Source organism: Mustela erminea, chromosome 3, assembly GCF_009829155.1.
Source record: "Mustela erminea isolate mMusErm1 chromosome 3, mMusErm1.Pri, whole genome shotgun sequence".
In the NCBI taxonomy this organism is placed as follows: domain Eukaryota; kingdom Metazoa; phylum Chordata; class Mammalia; order Carnivora; family Mustelidae; genus Mustela; species Mustela erminea.
In genome coordinates, this window is record NC_045616.1 from 48034786 (window position 1) to 48051122 (window position 16337).

The 16337-nt window shown below is 45.0% G+C and overlaps 1 long non-coding RNA gene across 1 annotated transcript in view; it reads left to right on the forward strand.

Moving 5' to 3' along the window:
- Positions 1-345: 345 nt before the first annotated feature.
- The window catches only part of LOC116586146, a 28025-nt gene continuing 12033 nt past the window's right edge, over positions 346-16337 (forward strand). The window contains exons 1-2 of the long non-coding RNA XR_004283911.1: positions 346-465; positions 12038-12142. This is a non-coding gene — a long non-coding RNA (uncharacterized LOC116586146). The remainder of the gene's footprint in view (positions 466-12037; positions 12143-16337) is intronic.

A 16337-nucleotide genomic window follows, 5' to 3' on the forward strand; every position in this document is an offset into this window, starting at 1 on the left:
ATTCAATTCTCTGTCTTTGGCATCCTTTTTACCACCTCCTTGATGGAGGCCTTTAATCTTGACTACTCAGTTATAATAGTCTTAACTTGTCTCTCTCTCGCCAGTCGTCTTCGAAGTCTGTGCTGCTCCAAAGTGCTCTGTAATCAGTCACTGTTGAGAATGTCTTTTGTCCTTCACGAAGTCCTTCTAAGTCTTCTAGGCCCAGCTAGAATGTTGGATCCTTCTCTGTGGAGGAGGAAGGGACTGCCCTTCATTATGGCCATGTGGTGCTCAGTTCCTGCTCCGGGTCTGAACCCCCAGTGGAGTGTAGCTCTTCAAGGGCCTTGTCTTGTGTCCCCAGAGCCTGGCACAGGACCTGGTTCCCGGGAAGCGCTCATGAAGGTCTGTTGGACAAATCATGGAAGCCGTGACCAGAAGATGGAGGGATGAACCAAGGAAGCTACAGCAAGATGATTTTCAGAATGGGTGAGAGACACTTTCTTGTGTCATATTTTCTTTCTTTTCCACAGTTTGCACTTTTGGGCTCATTGACCCAGACTGTTCCTTTCAGTACAGTAAGGAGGGAAACTTTGGGAGAATAATGTAAAATAATTAAGTGAGGAGTCCCTAATTAATAATTTCATCTCCTGGCATTGGGTTAACCTTTCACCCACTGGTTCCCAGATAAAACTTTCAGAAAGCCTCATTCATATTTTGTATATAGGAGCAAACATTTTTCCTTCGTCTTTCAGTAATTCACAGGCTTGGGCTGCATTTATATCTTTCATAGGTTATGCAATTATAGGAAGGAAACTTCCAAAGCATTTCTGAGTACCGACTCTGGTCCCCTATTAGAAACCCCATGTATGTTATGAGAAAAAGGAGGCAGCTGTCAAGAAGAAAGGAAACTCACATTTACTGAGCCCCAAATACTTGGCAAGCACTCTGCTAAGTGCTTTTACAAACATCTCACATCTTGCAAAAACTTTGCCTGGAAGGCAAGACAAGACGGAGATGTGCACCGAGGGCCTCTGCCTTCTAGTCAATATTTTGTAAATATTTAGTCACATTTTTATGAAGACCAGGCTGGGCACTGCCTGTGGGAAGAGCTGAGAAGGAAGATGTTGTACAAGCTCAGCATCCTCCTTATTGTTCGTGGCAATTCAGATCTCCTTCAAAAAAGCAGAGCAAAACCCGCCATCACTGGCCCCTTTCCTCCTTTGAAGGCGCTTTATGCCCCGTTATTATAACTTGCCGACCTCTCTTGTGATCTCACCCCTCCTTCCCACCCCAAATGAAACTGTCTGAGTTAGAACACAGATGAAACTAGGGCCACAGAGATGGCAAATAGCAAGTTTGCCACATACAAGTCAAGCAGGTAAGCAGTCCCGGGCTGGTAAGGTACCCCCACAGTGTTAGGGGTTCAGACTCCCTGGAGCTTGTTGTTGTGCCATCGCTACAGCAGCATATCCATATTCATGGTCCGGGATGGCTTCCTACCATAGCCATGTTCCATCCAATGGGAAGGAGAAAAGTATGGGCATGATTTGGAAGCTCTGCTTAGACCTCATTGGCCAAAATCTAGTCATACTTTAAGAGGCTGCAGCCTTCCCAGCTTGGCCACAAGAAAGAAAGGGACAATGGGTATTAGATATCAACCAGATCTCTACTGCCTTCTTCTAAGAACACTTGTGATTATGTTTGTAGGTTTGTCAAATAATGCACTTTGACTATATGTGGTAGTCTTCGTGGAAGGAATTCTGTATCCATGTTTCCCCCTCTGGCCATATTTTCAGTGTTGCAAATGTCAGGGAGGTCCAGTATTTTTTATAGAGGGCAACCTTTGGTCACTGCCCTGATAGCCCACTGCTCTGGCAGACTCGCTGTGGGGTGGTGTGTACCCACCTCAAAGATAAGGTCAGAGAGCCTTAGGGAGTTTGCTTTTCTCTGGGTTTCCCCCCAGTTCTCCCTTATCTTCAAAACTTAGCAAGACAGATCTTAGCCACTGAAGAGAAGGTTCCAGGTCTGAGCATAGAGAGCCCCTCTAATCACACACGAGTAGGGCATGTCTATGCAAGGACTAGTTCTTGCAGGAGAACTTCCGGGAAGTGAATAGAAATTAGGACACTCTTTCTGTTGTCACGGGTTAATCTTAAAAAATGTTTAAAAATTCTTTTCTGTCAGCATTCAGTCTCAATTCTCTTTCCGCCTTTTCTCCATATCGATGCCTACAAAAAAGTTCCCTGTTGGGAGGCTCTCAAGTCATTGTGCGGTGAAGTGATTGAAGAAACAGCTGTGTAGCCCCAGCAGGTGTCCGTTCCTGGGGGCCCCGCACCCTGCCCGGCAGCATCAAGAGCAGACTTAGTATGGCCAAGCATTTTCAAAGGCAAGGGCAACAGCGTTTGCTCATTTTTTCCTCTCTTTGTCCTAATCTTTGCTTCTTTCTTCCCCCTCTTCATCTTCTCCTGGAGGCCTTTCTTCAGCTTGCATTTTCGGAACCATCTGAAACAGCTGTCTTCTGTGCTGGCTCTGTTCTAAGTGCTTTCTTTACCTTGCTTCCCATTCCGTCCTCACCTGGAAGAGAAGACCTGTGAATGCTCCCATTCTCTAGGACAGGGCATTGAGGCACAGAGATGTGAAGAAACTGGTCCAAGACTGCACAGTTGGCTATGTCTATCTGAGCTGCCGTCACTTGCCTCTGGCTGTACCCGCAGCGGAACTGGGATTCAAGCCCACGGCTTGGACTGCAGCCCTCCCGCTCTTCTGGTCCACCATGCTTCCTGTGAAACATGGTCCTTACAATAAGATGGCCACTGAATGGGGGGTGGAGCTCCTGTCTGTGACCTCTGCCTCTCGTAGAAGCTCCTCTGTGCGCCCCACCCAGGTGGAAAACACTGATTTAATCTCAGCGGAGCCTAAAGGCAGCTGTGGCACATATGCTGCAACAGAAGGCACTAGAAAAGCATTACCTATATTTCATATCCTTGTTCAAGGCTCCACTCTCCTATTCACCTGCCGGCATAAGGAGAGTGCTTTTCTTTTGCACAAGGATAATCTGAAATGCTACTTTTGCATCAGAAAACTAAGAGGTTCATATATCCTGCCTGGATGGGAATGTTTTTCAGCCTCAGAGCCTATAAAAATATTGTGGCATGAACGGTTCAGCTGAAACAACAGAGTGCTGGGAAAATGAGTCTGCAAAATGTACTTGAAATATTAGTCATCAACATGGTATAAAACACCATTTCTCCCACAGAGGGAGGCCTGTGCCTGGGAGCTAAGTGCACTTTTGCCTGCAGGACCAGGTGGGGATTGTAGGTTTATGCTTTGCAAACTCTTTAATTACCCAGACCCATCTACTATTATGAAGATTAAAGATTAGGGAATACATCTCATTCCTCTGAGCTTCCTGATATTTCTTCAACAGTGATAGAAAACAGAAGTCTCTTTGTACTATAAAGACATGAGAATATATATATATATAAATAAAATTGTATGTAAATATTATATAAAATTTATACATACATATTTTATATTATATAGAAATTTACAATAAAAGGTATATTTATATAATAAATTATATTATACATAAACGTATAATATTTTATATTATACGTTTATGTATAATATAGGGACACCTGGGTGCCTCAGTCCTTTAAGCCTCTGCCTTTGGCTCAGGTCATGATCCCAGGGTTCTGGGATCCAGCTCTGTGTCGGGCTCCTTGCTCAGCAAGAAGCCTGCTTCTCCCTTTGCCTGCTCCTCCTGCTTGTGCTTGGTCTCTCTCTCTCTCTGTCTCTGTCTCTCTCTCTCCTGTGTCAACTAAATAGATAAAATCTTAAAATACACATTGTAACATACAATGTGTAACTTATATTGTACATATAATTACATATTTCTATAAATTTGTATACATCTTCTAAATAATAAGTACCTACAGTGTATTCTATACATACATATATAAGCCAGTGGGGCAAAGGTTTGTTTTTAAATTAACCTAAACAATAAGTTCTGCAATGAATCTTCCTTTCAATAAAAACTTAAGACCAAAAAAACAAAAAACACAAAAAAACTTAAGACCAAAAATATAAGTAAAAGGATAAATACAAAAAGGTATTAAACTTTGCTGAGGACATTAGTTTGGTGTCTTGTGCAGACGTGGACTGGGGTGGGATGTGGTTTTCATTGAAAATGATGATTAAAAATCTTTTTCCCCCCCCTTAAAACTCCCTGGAGGTTTTCTGCAGAATTTTAGCGCAAGTTGCCCAAGATTTTTATTATTAAGAGACTTCTTCTCCTATTCTGCGTAGGCAATAGCTTCACGTTCCACCTCTGCATTTCGGGCGGGCGGCTTTAGGTTTTCTCCAGCATTTGGATCCGGGGCGAACTCTCCTCCCGCGCCTTCCAGGGCAGTGACTGTGTGAGTGTCTGGCTGGACTAGGCGCCTCTCTGCCAGCCAGCGCCCCCCGGCCCTGCACCCCCAGCAGCTTCCGGCCCATGGCTGGGGAGGGGGGCTAAGTCCCCCAAGGACCACAGCACAAACTGACGACGTGTGACGTGTGATCATCGTGGATTCAGAGAGCTTGAGCGAGCTGACCTGCGCTGGATCTTTTTTTTTTTTTTTTTAAAGATTTTATTTATTTATTTGACAGATAGAGACCAGAAGTGGGCAGAGAGGCAGGCAGGGAGAGAGAGAGGGGGAAGCAGGCTCCTGCGAGCAGAGAGCCCGATGTGGGGCTCGATCCCTGGACCCCGAGATCATGACCTGAGCTGAAGGCAGAGGCTTTAACCCACTGAGCCACCCAGGTGCCCCGCGCTGGATCTTTAAATGCATTCTAAACACAGGCTGGATGCTCTGTTTTAATTAGCAGCCTCCTTGATCCTTGAACTTCCCCACGTGTTCTGCGGTGGTGGCTACACACCTCATTTAAGGAAAGGACTCCTTTGAAAGAGTCACTTGTCCACACAGCACATTTCCTGGAGGCCGGCAGGCTGGCCACCACTCAAGGCGCCCGTATTTGCGGACTGTGGGTAATAGATTTCTGTGTTTGTTTTATGAAGATTTTCATTCTCAGACTTTGAAGAACTGTGGCAACCCTTACATGAAGGCAGCTCAGAGTGAGACGTGAACTCAGGTGCAGCAGGCTAGCCCAGGGTGCCCACAGGCGGTTTTCTCCCTCCCTGGCTTGGTGGTCACTGAAATCCCGAGAGAACTGCTTGGCTTGGCTGAGCTAGAAGCCATCCCACAGGCTCTCAGAGATCTCCTGGCAATGTGTGTGGCATTATTTCAGGAGTACTGGCGGGGGTTGGAGGGGTGGTGGGGTCGGGGTGCGAGGCTTGCTAGAATTCCAGGGGGATATTTCCACAGAGGTCCCAGAGGTGCTGAGGCCAAGGTTATATCCAACAGCCAGAAACTTCTCCAGATTCTGATCTAAGACCTTATGGCGAGAAGGTGCTACGGGGGCATCTCAAGGCAAGCCTGGTTTTGTGGAATGGGCACTGGATTGGGTGGGAGTCCTCAGGAACCAGGAGTCTGGTGCTCGCTTGGCCTCTGCCTCGGTGCCTGGCCTTGGCTGTGTCATTCTCTGGGTAGCTGTAAACGGCGGCAGATAGATGAAAGTTTCTTAGAGTAGCCAGTCTGGAGAAGTGGTAACAGGGCCCCCGGGCGAGGCCAATTTGCCCAAATCCAGCAGCTCGCTGGCAGAAACCCCATTAGCAATGCTGTCCCCACACCCTGGAGAGCACCGGGAGGGACTTGCATGAGCACGGCAGGCAAGAGAGACCTCATGGAGTGTGACAAATGAAAAATTTTAAAACGACATTTACTTTTACAAGTCAGACATTTAAGTGGGTCCTTTTTATGGAGCATTTTCAATTTTTATATCACCTAAGAGACTTTTGCATTTCTTACAATCCTTCTGCACATTAAAAATGAATTATAGTCTCATCCATTTTTAGTAAAGAATTTTGAGGAATTTGTAAAACAGACAAAAGTCCGCATGTGCCCCGAGACAGTCCAATAATCTGAATGAGTTTCCCCTCATGATTGATGGACTCGTACTAGTGACTGAGGAAAAGAAATTAAACGTCAAGATTTTAGTCTGAACCTAGTGTTTGGTATCATTTGTAAATATTTTTACTGTGTCTCCTGCAGTTTAATGTGTTTCTTAATGTTTCTTCGGGGAGAGTCATGTGGACAGAAATCAGCAAACTGTGGGGCCAGTGTTCTGAGCCGGGAGCGCCCATGCACCCGTGTGATGTGTCCTAGGGCTGTGGCCACCAGTGTCTTAATGCCAGGCTCAGAGCTAACTGGTTTGCAGGTATGCACTCATTTAATTCTCACAACAGCACTGCAAGAAAGTACTGGTTTGTCTTCTGCATTTTAGAAGGATGCTCTGAAAGGTCAAGGGAAGTGCCAAGGTGTTATGAACGCAGGCATTCTGGCCCAGCGTCCTTGCTGGGTACCACGGTGCTGTCTTGCTGCCTGGGGGCACCCAGGCTGGCCTGGGCCTTCCCCTCTGGTTTTTATTACACCACGTTAGGACTGCTATCTCAGCAGGCTCTGAAATGACCCTATTTAAGTGTAAGTTTCTTGAGAAGAGGATCCAGGTTTGGTTTTACGTCTAACGGGTGCTAATTTTCGACTCGCTGGATGATTGGGTTGAAGCGAATGGTCTGCATTTTGCACTCCAGAGAAGAACTGGAGGCCAGCTTTCTCCCAGAGTATGTAGCACTAATGTGGGCTGTGCCATGCTCCCGTGCCCATTTGGAGAGTTCCAGAATCTGGTGAGCATGCAGCTAACCTGGACAATAGCAATGGGCTGGGTAAGGAGAACAAGTCTCCGTTCTGGATTTATGTTATTGGGGTATTGTTGCCTGTGCCTTCTGCAACCAGTGCTTGACCCAGTGGTGGAGCCTTCCCCGGCCCCGCTGGATGCCTTTCATGGGCATGTGCAGGTTAGAGAGCTGCAGGGAGATGGGAACCAGGCCTCCGAGGAGACTGGGAAGCACCCACACAGGGGAAGGTACAGGGCATGCTTTCCCCAGCAAGAGAAGCTTTCACCTGCATTGGTAATGTTGTAATTCACGCAGTCTTTTATGAATGAGGAAGTTAATTTGTGGATATTTTGGTTCAGAAAATTCCTTCTCCTGGTTTTCCATGGCATACGTGAAATTTAGGACACAGTGCCCTGATCACAGTTATTTTAGGAAGTTAAAAAGAGAATACTATAAATACTGTACTCTACCAGTTCTCTAGAATGGGGGCAGGAATTCGATTCTCTCATTCACGGCTATTTTCCCAGCACTTAGAACAGCACCAGACATTGTTCAGGGGCTGGGAAATACTTGTCGAGTGACTGTGAATGAATGAAACGTGGAGGTTACTGAAAAACCCTGCAGGCTCCTGGCAGAGCTCCTCGCCTTCCCTAGCGAGGCCTTATTTTAGTGATGTTTCAACCTCCAAACAATATGATCTTCTATAAAACTTGAGAATATAAATAAAAAATGTCTTTGATAAACAAGTCCCAGGATGTACCCTTCCCTTATTTCATCGCTCGTTGATGACTCTGAAGGTGTTGTGGGACCAGCCGACAGTCCGAAAGTCAGGACTCTGGGCGATGGCTGCCGAAATCCAATTTCTCTCTGTCTTCTATTTTGCTTGCCCGATACTGTAGCCAGAAACCGTCGGTTCACACAAAAGTCGTTTGCCTCGCAACCCCAGGACATTCCTCAATGGAAGCGATTCAGAAGCTTGTGAGGACCAGCAGAAAATGTTTCAAAGTGGAATGAATCATTTACCGTACAAAATCTATTTGCTCCTGGGCCTCATCGTCGGCTTGTCAGATCGGAAGGGCCGCAAAGTTTATACAAAGGCTAAGGATATCCATGAGATGGATAAGTGATGGGCATTCATTTGTTGCTGAGCCCACTTGTCAGTTTGTCTGAAGGGAGGGTGCCACGTGGGTTTGCCCGATCTTTGTTGTGGCTAGTATCCTGGGAGAGCTGCTCAAACCCAAACGCTCTCCCATGCTTGCAGAACCGTGGAGCTCCGACGAACATCGAGCGTGGGAGGGAAGAATGTATTTAGGTAGGAAAAAAGCCTCATTAATGAGTGGGACCTGGTCTGAATTAGGTTTTCACTCACTTAACCATTGGTTTGTTTCCAAATATCTGTTGAGCGTGTACTGTAAATAAAGGGCTACTCTCATGAAGAGGTTAACATCTAGCTGCTGTAGATATAAAAATCTCTATCAAGGAAAATGAGAAAGGCAAGAGTAGAATGATGTAGCTCACGTCACTTGGAGGGAGTACAAGGACAATATGGGTATGACGTGGAGGGGGTTAGTGAAGGTTTTTTTAGTTGCCAGGTCCTTGGATTACTTTAAAATATTAAAACAGTTAGGAATATGCTTGGTGTTCATCACCAAGCACCCCTCACCCACTCCCCCAACATTATAGAGATTAGCTGTTTTTCAGAACAGATTTAATTTTATAAACTCCCAGAAGTCAAAAGCGACATCAAAGAAGAACATTCCTTGACTGAGATCTTTTGGGTTGGCCCTGACGGTATACCCTCTAGTAAGGAGTGACTTTTGCCCTCAGTAAGGAGTGACCCAACTTACTGTGGGTCAAACATAAATTAGGTCACTTGGAAATTTACACACATCATGAATGGTTCAAGTTATGGGGCACACTTTATTTTACCCAATAATTGCAGGTCTATCTGAATTTTAATCAGCTGCCAAGTAAATATTTAAAGTTGGATAGTTGTTGCCAAGGAGGTTCATAATCCCTGAATGGTAATGTTGCCTTTATCTCTACCTCCCAAGTCTGGAGAACACGAAAGTACTTGGGAAAGAAGAAAGAAGAAACGCATTTCAAGACAGAATACATTGTTGGTTTGTAGACTGAGGACTGTGGACCACAACCCATTTCATTTGAGGATGCTGTGATTTTGACACAGGAAAGAAAACGCTGTGGTCTCCTTTAGGTTTGCCCATCTGCGTTTCCTTCCCAGGCGACGGCGGTTATCATCCTGGCTCTGAGGATCACGACGTCCAGGAGACAGAAGAGAATTAACAATCACTTAATTATTAATCCCCCGTAATTGGAACCGAAGACTATAGAACGAAAAGGATGAGAAGCCAGCAGGGCGGCGGAAAGGGAAGGAAGGAGAGCTGTGAGAACTGCTTTGGCGTTAACCCTTTAATTTTTTTTTAAACATTTTATTTATTTATTTGAAATAGAGAGAGAGAAATCACAAGTAGGCAGAGAGGCAGGCAGAGAGAGGGAGAAGCAGACTCCCCGCTGAGCAGAGAGCCCAATGCGGGCCTCGATCCCAGGACCCTGAGATCATGACCTGAGCCGAAGGCAGAGGCTTTAACCCACTGAGCCACCCAGGCACCCTAGCGTTAACCCTTTAATTAAGGCACTCCTTGGACCTCAGCCTTGACTGTCTCTCCGTGGGGCTCTCCTGGTACTTCTGCAGGGAGAAGGAGAGACGGAGAGGTCACACTTGGTCAGGGGAGGGGGCTGTGGTTTGCTGGGCTAGCTGGAGGCCCAGTTCACACGGGAGGTACAAGGTCAAGTCAGGTCAACGGGAACCAGCCTAGGCAAGCAGCAGCGACTCTGTGGCTTTCGGCGCTTTTCAATTTGGAAGAACCGAGAAGAGCAGCTTCTCTCTGAATCATTGCTTTCCCAGGCTTATGAATTTCAGAACCTCTTGTACTTTCTCCATTGCTTTCCAAACACGGACTTGTTTCAGGCTTCCCTGCACACAGATTGCAGTGATGTGGGCAAACAATTTTGACAAGATGTGCAGCTTTGAGGAAAAGCTCTTTCAGCTTACAAGGACATGCACCGTTGTTGGTCTCTTTGCGGTGGTGGTAGGAGCTCTGGTGCTCGGCACCTGGCCGGCACCCGCAGGCCTGGAGGCCCGCCCCCGCGGTGGGGCCTGGGAGGGCAGTGGGCTGCCTCCGGTGTTCCGGGCGAGGCTGTGTGTCGCATGTGTGACCACCAGACCGTCATTTTCTCTGGGCTCTAGGGGGAAAGAAAGCAAATCTCATCCAAGGTTTTGGACTCCCACCTTCCACGTTTGAGTTCCCAGATCATTTACCGAACGCCGTTTGTACGCAGAGTGCCGTAGAAGGATGAAGAGCAAACTTGAAGATCGTCACTCTGTCTTTCAGGAGCTACCTCCTAAACTGGAACTGAAAGTTCGTGAACGCTGACGTAAAGGCTGGTGAAACAGCAGAGAAAGGGCAAAGAGACTCCAGGAAAAGGGGAATGGAGAGGATATTTTCTAGCTCTTCCTGCTGGGATTTTCAAAGGGACGGGGGCTCTGCAGCAAGCTTCCCTTGTTTTCTCTTTATAAGGTTTTCTGCCACGTATTAATTTTCTTCAGCCTCCTTTGGTTGATTTTGTTCTGGGTTGGTTTCCTCTTGCGCAAGGATGTGGGTCTAATCATGAACTGGAGGCTGGCCTGCTTCTGGCCTTCACAGACTAGCTCCTCCCACCGGGGCGGGCGAGGGGGGTGCCCGGCGGCAAAGGAAACCAAATGTCTTTAAGGACAGCTAAGCAAAAAGTAAAATGACCAGATTTGAATTAAGCTGTTTAAAAATAAGAGAACACGACTATCTATCGTTTGCTTTTAAAATTCAGGGCTCTGCGTTATACATGTAGCCGGCACTTTACTGAATACCTAGGACAAATGATAAAGGTCAACACTGTGTTTTGGCCAGGGAGAGGAAAGACAAGGTTGAGGGAATGTTTATATAGGGAAAAGAAGAACTTAGAAAAGAGGCAGAGCGAATGTGAATATTTTCCCAAATCCTGAAAAACAAGGTGTGCATGGCCAGGCAGGATGTGGAGCCCTGGGCTGCCCCATTGATGCGGAAAGAGCCATGCTTTGTGAGCCAGGGTTCAGCTCTAGGAGCCCTGGGTGATCATGAGCTGGTGGCTTTGCTACTTTCTGCCTTGGGTGTTCATTTGGTTAAAAATTAGCAATAAAAATAACATAGAGAAAGAATTGAGCACAAAGCAGGCCCTAAATAGATGTTAGGACCCGCCTAGCTAGACTGCATTTCCTGCCTCCCTTGCAGCTAGGTGTGTCTGCGCGATTGCGTCTGGCAGGGGAGGGGAAATGATTTGTGCCGTCACCGCCTGGCTTGCTGACAAATAGATCCACGCTGACTTTGCCCTGGTTGTTATTCCTCTGGGATGGGAACAGATCTGAAGGTAATCCCTGCTTTGAGCCGGCAGAGGAGGACAGTGGTCGTGCAGCAGAGTCAGGGTGGGAGGAATCCGGGCCAATGCATGGGCAGAGCCATCCTGGCAGCTGAGACTGGGTGGACCATAATGCCGGAGAGATCAAAAGTTCCACCTCGCTGTTGGAAAGGAGCTGTCGTAGTGCCTGACCTTTACCATAACTGATACGGATTTTGGTGGGATAGTCACCGGGTTCTCGGCAGATTCTGCAAACAGGCATTGAGGCTCTCCTGAACTGTACCTGTGAGACACAAGCTCTGGGGAGACCCAAGTATTGCGTCTTCCTGAAGATCCCCTGCCTGGCCCAAGTGTTCATGATGCCTAGCTCCTCCACCCCCAAACCCTCTCACTCCTTGTCGGGTGAGTCAGGGCCAGCTCACAGTGCTGGGGCACTCATGGGGGCAGCTCCATGGCAAAGGTGTGAATGGGAGAACCCGGCCTCATTATTGGGGGTTCAAGAGTGGCCCTTTTCAGGGGTGCATGTCTCTGTGGGATTAATGCTTAACGGGAGAGCCAGAGTTGGGTGTCCCTTGAGACTTAGACAGCTTTCAAGGGACCATGGCAGCTCTTGCGGTCCAAATCATGCAGTATGATTGTTGACTGTAGGCAGGATAGTGGCTCCCCCCAAATGTTTGGATCTTAATTCAAAGAACCTGTGAATATGTTAAGGTTATAAGGCATAGGGAGTCAGAGCTACAGATGAAATTAATGTTGGTAACCACCTGACCTTGGGGTGGAGAGAGAAGCCTGTGCTCTCCAGGTGAACCCCGTGTAATCACTTGCATCTCTCAGGGGGAAGAAGATCTGGGACTGGAGGACTCAGAGAGGTCGAAGCACACAAAGAACTGCTTCTTGTGGGCTTTAAAGATGGAGGAAGGGAGCCGTGAGCCAAGGAAGGTAAGGGGCCTCTAGGAGCTTGCTCTTGGCTGAATGTGTCCTCTCAAAATTCATATGTGACATCGTAATGGCTACCGTGGGTGTAGTTAGGAGGTGGGCCTTTGGGGAGGTGATCTGGTCACAAGGGTGGAGCCCTCCTAAATGAGATTAGCATTCTTAGAATAGCGACCCACAGAGTTCCCTCAGCCCTTCTGCCAGGTGAGGATTTGACGGGGAGTCTGTGACCCAAAGAGAACCCTCACCCGGCCATGCTGATCCTCTCATGTTGGACTTCCAGCCTCCAGAACTGTGAGAAATACATTTCTGTGGTTTATCATCTCTCCTGTCTGTGGTATTTTGTTAGAGCAGCCTGAGCAGACTAAGATAGAGCTGGAAGAGGCAAGGAAATAGATTCTCCCTACAGCTTCCAGAAGGAACACAGCTCTGCTGACACCTTAATTTTAGCCCAGTGAGTCTCATTTTGGACTTCTGACTCCCAGAGCTATGAGATAATAAATCTGTGTTGTTTTAAGCCACTACATTGGTGGTAATTTGTGGCAGTTGTCACAGAAGACAAATTCACTGCCCTAATAATTAACAGAGCTGATTATCAATATTTGGAGACTTAATTCTCAGGCTCAGAGATAGATAATTTTCCAACGGCCAATTTGGGGAAGAGTTCAGAGCAAAACCTCACAAATTGACAGGTAGAGACCTGAAGCGGTAACCTTAAAGTTCTGTTCACTTTATGGCAAAGAAAGCTGTTTTCCTGACTACCACCTTTTTTACTTAGGCTTTCTGTCTAGTATTTCTCTGTTTGAAAGGGAATCTTAAGCCTTTCCTAGAGAGGTGTGACCTTTATGTATACCCATTTATGAAAGTGTGGTGGGTTAAGAATCACTGAAATGTGACAGAAAACAAAAATCAGCATGGTTTAGGACTATTGCAGCAAAGGTTAAAATACCAAATAAAGTTAAAATCGGTCAATTATTACAATAATATGTAAACCAAAGAGATTTTCTCATGGTAGCTGAACCTTCAAACACAACCATTTAAGCATATTAATGTCCTTTAAAATTATACATGGTAAAGTATGCAAAACTATAAAGCTGCCATTTTGAATATTCAACTTAAATGTCTGAATTATGGGGTAGGGGCCATTCCTAATTTAGGAGTGCATATTGTAATTATTTAAATGCAATGCCTGGTAATCTTAAATGCTAACATAGACGTTGGACTCAAAGGACAGCTTCCATTAGCCAAGGCTGTTATTCCGTTTTTAAACCTTAGACTTTGAGAGAAGCAGGAGAAATGGAACAGTAGTACTTGGTTTCCTAAGTTCCAGACCTTCTAGTAACTAGAGAATAACTAATACTGTTTAAGGAAGCAAATGAGAGAAGTAAAAAGAGCTGATTCGTAGTATCTTGGAAGTGAAGTTCAGAGTTTCAGTCAGAGATGTGTGTTCAAGGAAAATGCTAGTAAAAAGCTAACACTGTCTCCCCAACATGTGCAGCAGCTTAATACAGAAAGCTATTTTTATTGTATAAAGGGAAACATAATTGTTTTGAGCATTTTCTTAGAGACTCTGTAACTAAAGAAAAATAGAGTACAATGTACTGTGTTTAGTGACACAGACACATCTTTGGGTCTGCCTGGGTTTGGAGTCTCTCCATCTCTACACACATGTCAGGGACACAATGGAGTGAGAGATGACAAGTGTAAACTTTGAAAATCAGGAATTTAGGGAATTAAGAAAGACAATAGCTAATGTCAAAAGGTGCCGAGGAAACTGCCTATGACTTTTCAAAACATATTGCTTTTTAGAGAACCAGAGAGTGAAAGCAAGAAAACCAGAAATCCTCCCATATCAACCCTGTAATTGTTTCATTTAAAAGCCCATCTTCAAAACTTTCACAGTTTTCTCATGCTCTTTGTAATATTTGTTCAGTTAAATCTCTTTGTTCATCTCGGGTAATGTGTGCATTTCCAGGTCACTGAGGCAACGATGCTCTGAAGCCTGAAAAGTTAAATCTACTTCCGATGCTCATTTGATCTTTGTTACTATAGCTAATCAGTAGTTTACGGAGGGATCTAAAGTGCCAGTGCCACCATCATGGGGTCGTTTTAATTTTCCTTGGCAAATTCGACTGCATTTTTCCGTTATGTCTGGAGCTGCCGGTGCTATTGTATTGAACATTCTAGTTTTTGAGGAAGAACTTGTGCAGTGGGAGACCCTCGGTTACCTCCTCCAATGGTGTTTTTCTTCTGCATTCTCTGTATAAAGAGCGAATAAAGAGAAACCTTCCCCAGAGTCAGAAGAGGTAGACAGAATAGTTTAAATTTTATTTTATTTATTTTTCAAAAAAGATTTTATTTATTTATGAGAGAGAGAGAGTGAGCGAGGGAGCAAGTGAGCTAGAGAAGGAGCAGGAAGAGGGGCAGAGAGAGAGGGTTAAGCAGATGCCCCGCTGAGCAGGGAGCCTGACGTGGGGTTCGATCCCGTGACTCCAGGATCACAACCTGAGTGGAAGGCAGATGCTTAACTCAGGCACCCCTAAATGTTAAGGAATATCTTTGCAAATTTGGGTCCTCAGGCTCATTTGGACTTCATTATTTTCACATCAGTAAATATAATTTTATTTTTAATGATGACTGAAATTTGGCAGTAGTTTGTTTTTCAGACTTTTCCCCCCACGCAGCACATTTTCCAGGTAGTGCTTCTGACTATCGTAATCATTGACATTCTCTACAGTTGACTATCTTCCAAAAGTTTAATCATTTTTCTCTTTATTCTTGAAGTCTTTAATCCACTTGGAACTCATTTTTGTGTATTGTGTGATATAGAGGTTCAGCTTCATTTTTTTCCACATATGGGCAAGCAGTTGTCTGACACTTATTGAAACGTTTCCTCTCTGATCTAGAGTGCTACTACTTCACAACTCAAGTTTATATATGTAAGTGTGTATCTGCCTGTCGATTCTATATGCCATTCCTGTATTTTTCTTTCTTACAGTCTGGTTCCACACTGCCTTCATTAATATAACTTTATAATATTTTTTGGTATCAGATAGGGCGCTTAACTCATTCTGTTTTTGTTATTGAACATAATTAAAAAAAAGTTTTACTGGAAAGGGAAAAAAAAGTTTTTATTTATTTCAGAGAGAGGGCAAACATGTGATTGGGGGGAAGGGCACGGGAGAGGGAGAGAGAATGTCAAGCAGACTCCCTGTTGAGTGCAAAGCCTGTGGCCATTTCATGTCATGCCCCCCAAGATCGCCACCTGAGCTGAAACCATGAATCAGCTCTTCAACCAACGGAGCCACCCAGGAGCCCTGACCCATCCAATTTGTTGTCAGGAGACAGACTCAGTTATTTTTAACCCTTGATCTTCCATGCAGGGTTTAGCACTGGCTTATTGAGTTTCAAAAACCTTTGGGAATTTGGTAAGAATTGCCTTTAGTCCACATATGAATTTGAGGAGAATGGCATCTTTATAGGATTCAGTCATTATATGCATGGACACGGCACATCTGTCAACTTTGTTAGATCTTCTTTTCTGTTTCCCGATCAAGTTTTGTAATTTTCTTCATAAGAATATTACAAACCTTAATTTATCATTAAGTCTGGGTTTTTTCTCTCTCTATATATATGTATAATTGTATTATCTAAGAATCATGAGAGTTTTCTTTTCTCCTTTCAAGTACTTTTATTTATTTTTTTCCCCAAGCATTAAGTAGAACTTGTCACAGTGGGATGCTTACTCTTTCTCTTACTTACTCTTCTTCTCCTGGTTTCTCTCAAGATTTTTTCTTTGTCCTTGGTTTCGTGTAATTTGAATTTAGCATCCCTAGATGGTTTGCTGTTGTTGCTGTTCTTGATATTTAAGAAAACCTTGCTCAGTGTTTTTAAGATTCTTGGGTCTGTGGTTTAGTATCTGCCTGTCATGAATATGGAAAGTGCTGGGCCATTACCAGTTCAACTATTGCTTCTTCCTTCTCTTACTTCTTCTGATATTACAATCTTTCATTTGTTATACATTTTGAAGTTGTCACACTGTGCTCGCATGTTCTGTTCTGTTTCATTCTGTTTTCTCTGTGCATCTCAGTTTGAGAAGTTTCCACTGGCCTATTTTCCCCGACTTTGCTGCTGCTTTTCTCAACTGTGTCACGTCTACTGATGAGCTTATCAAGATAATTCATCATTTCTTTTACTGTGT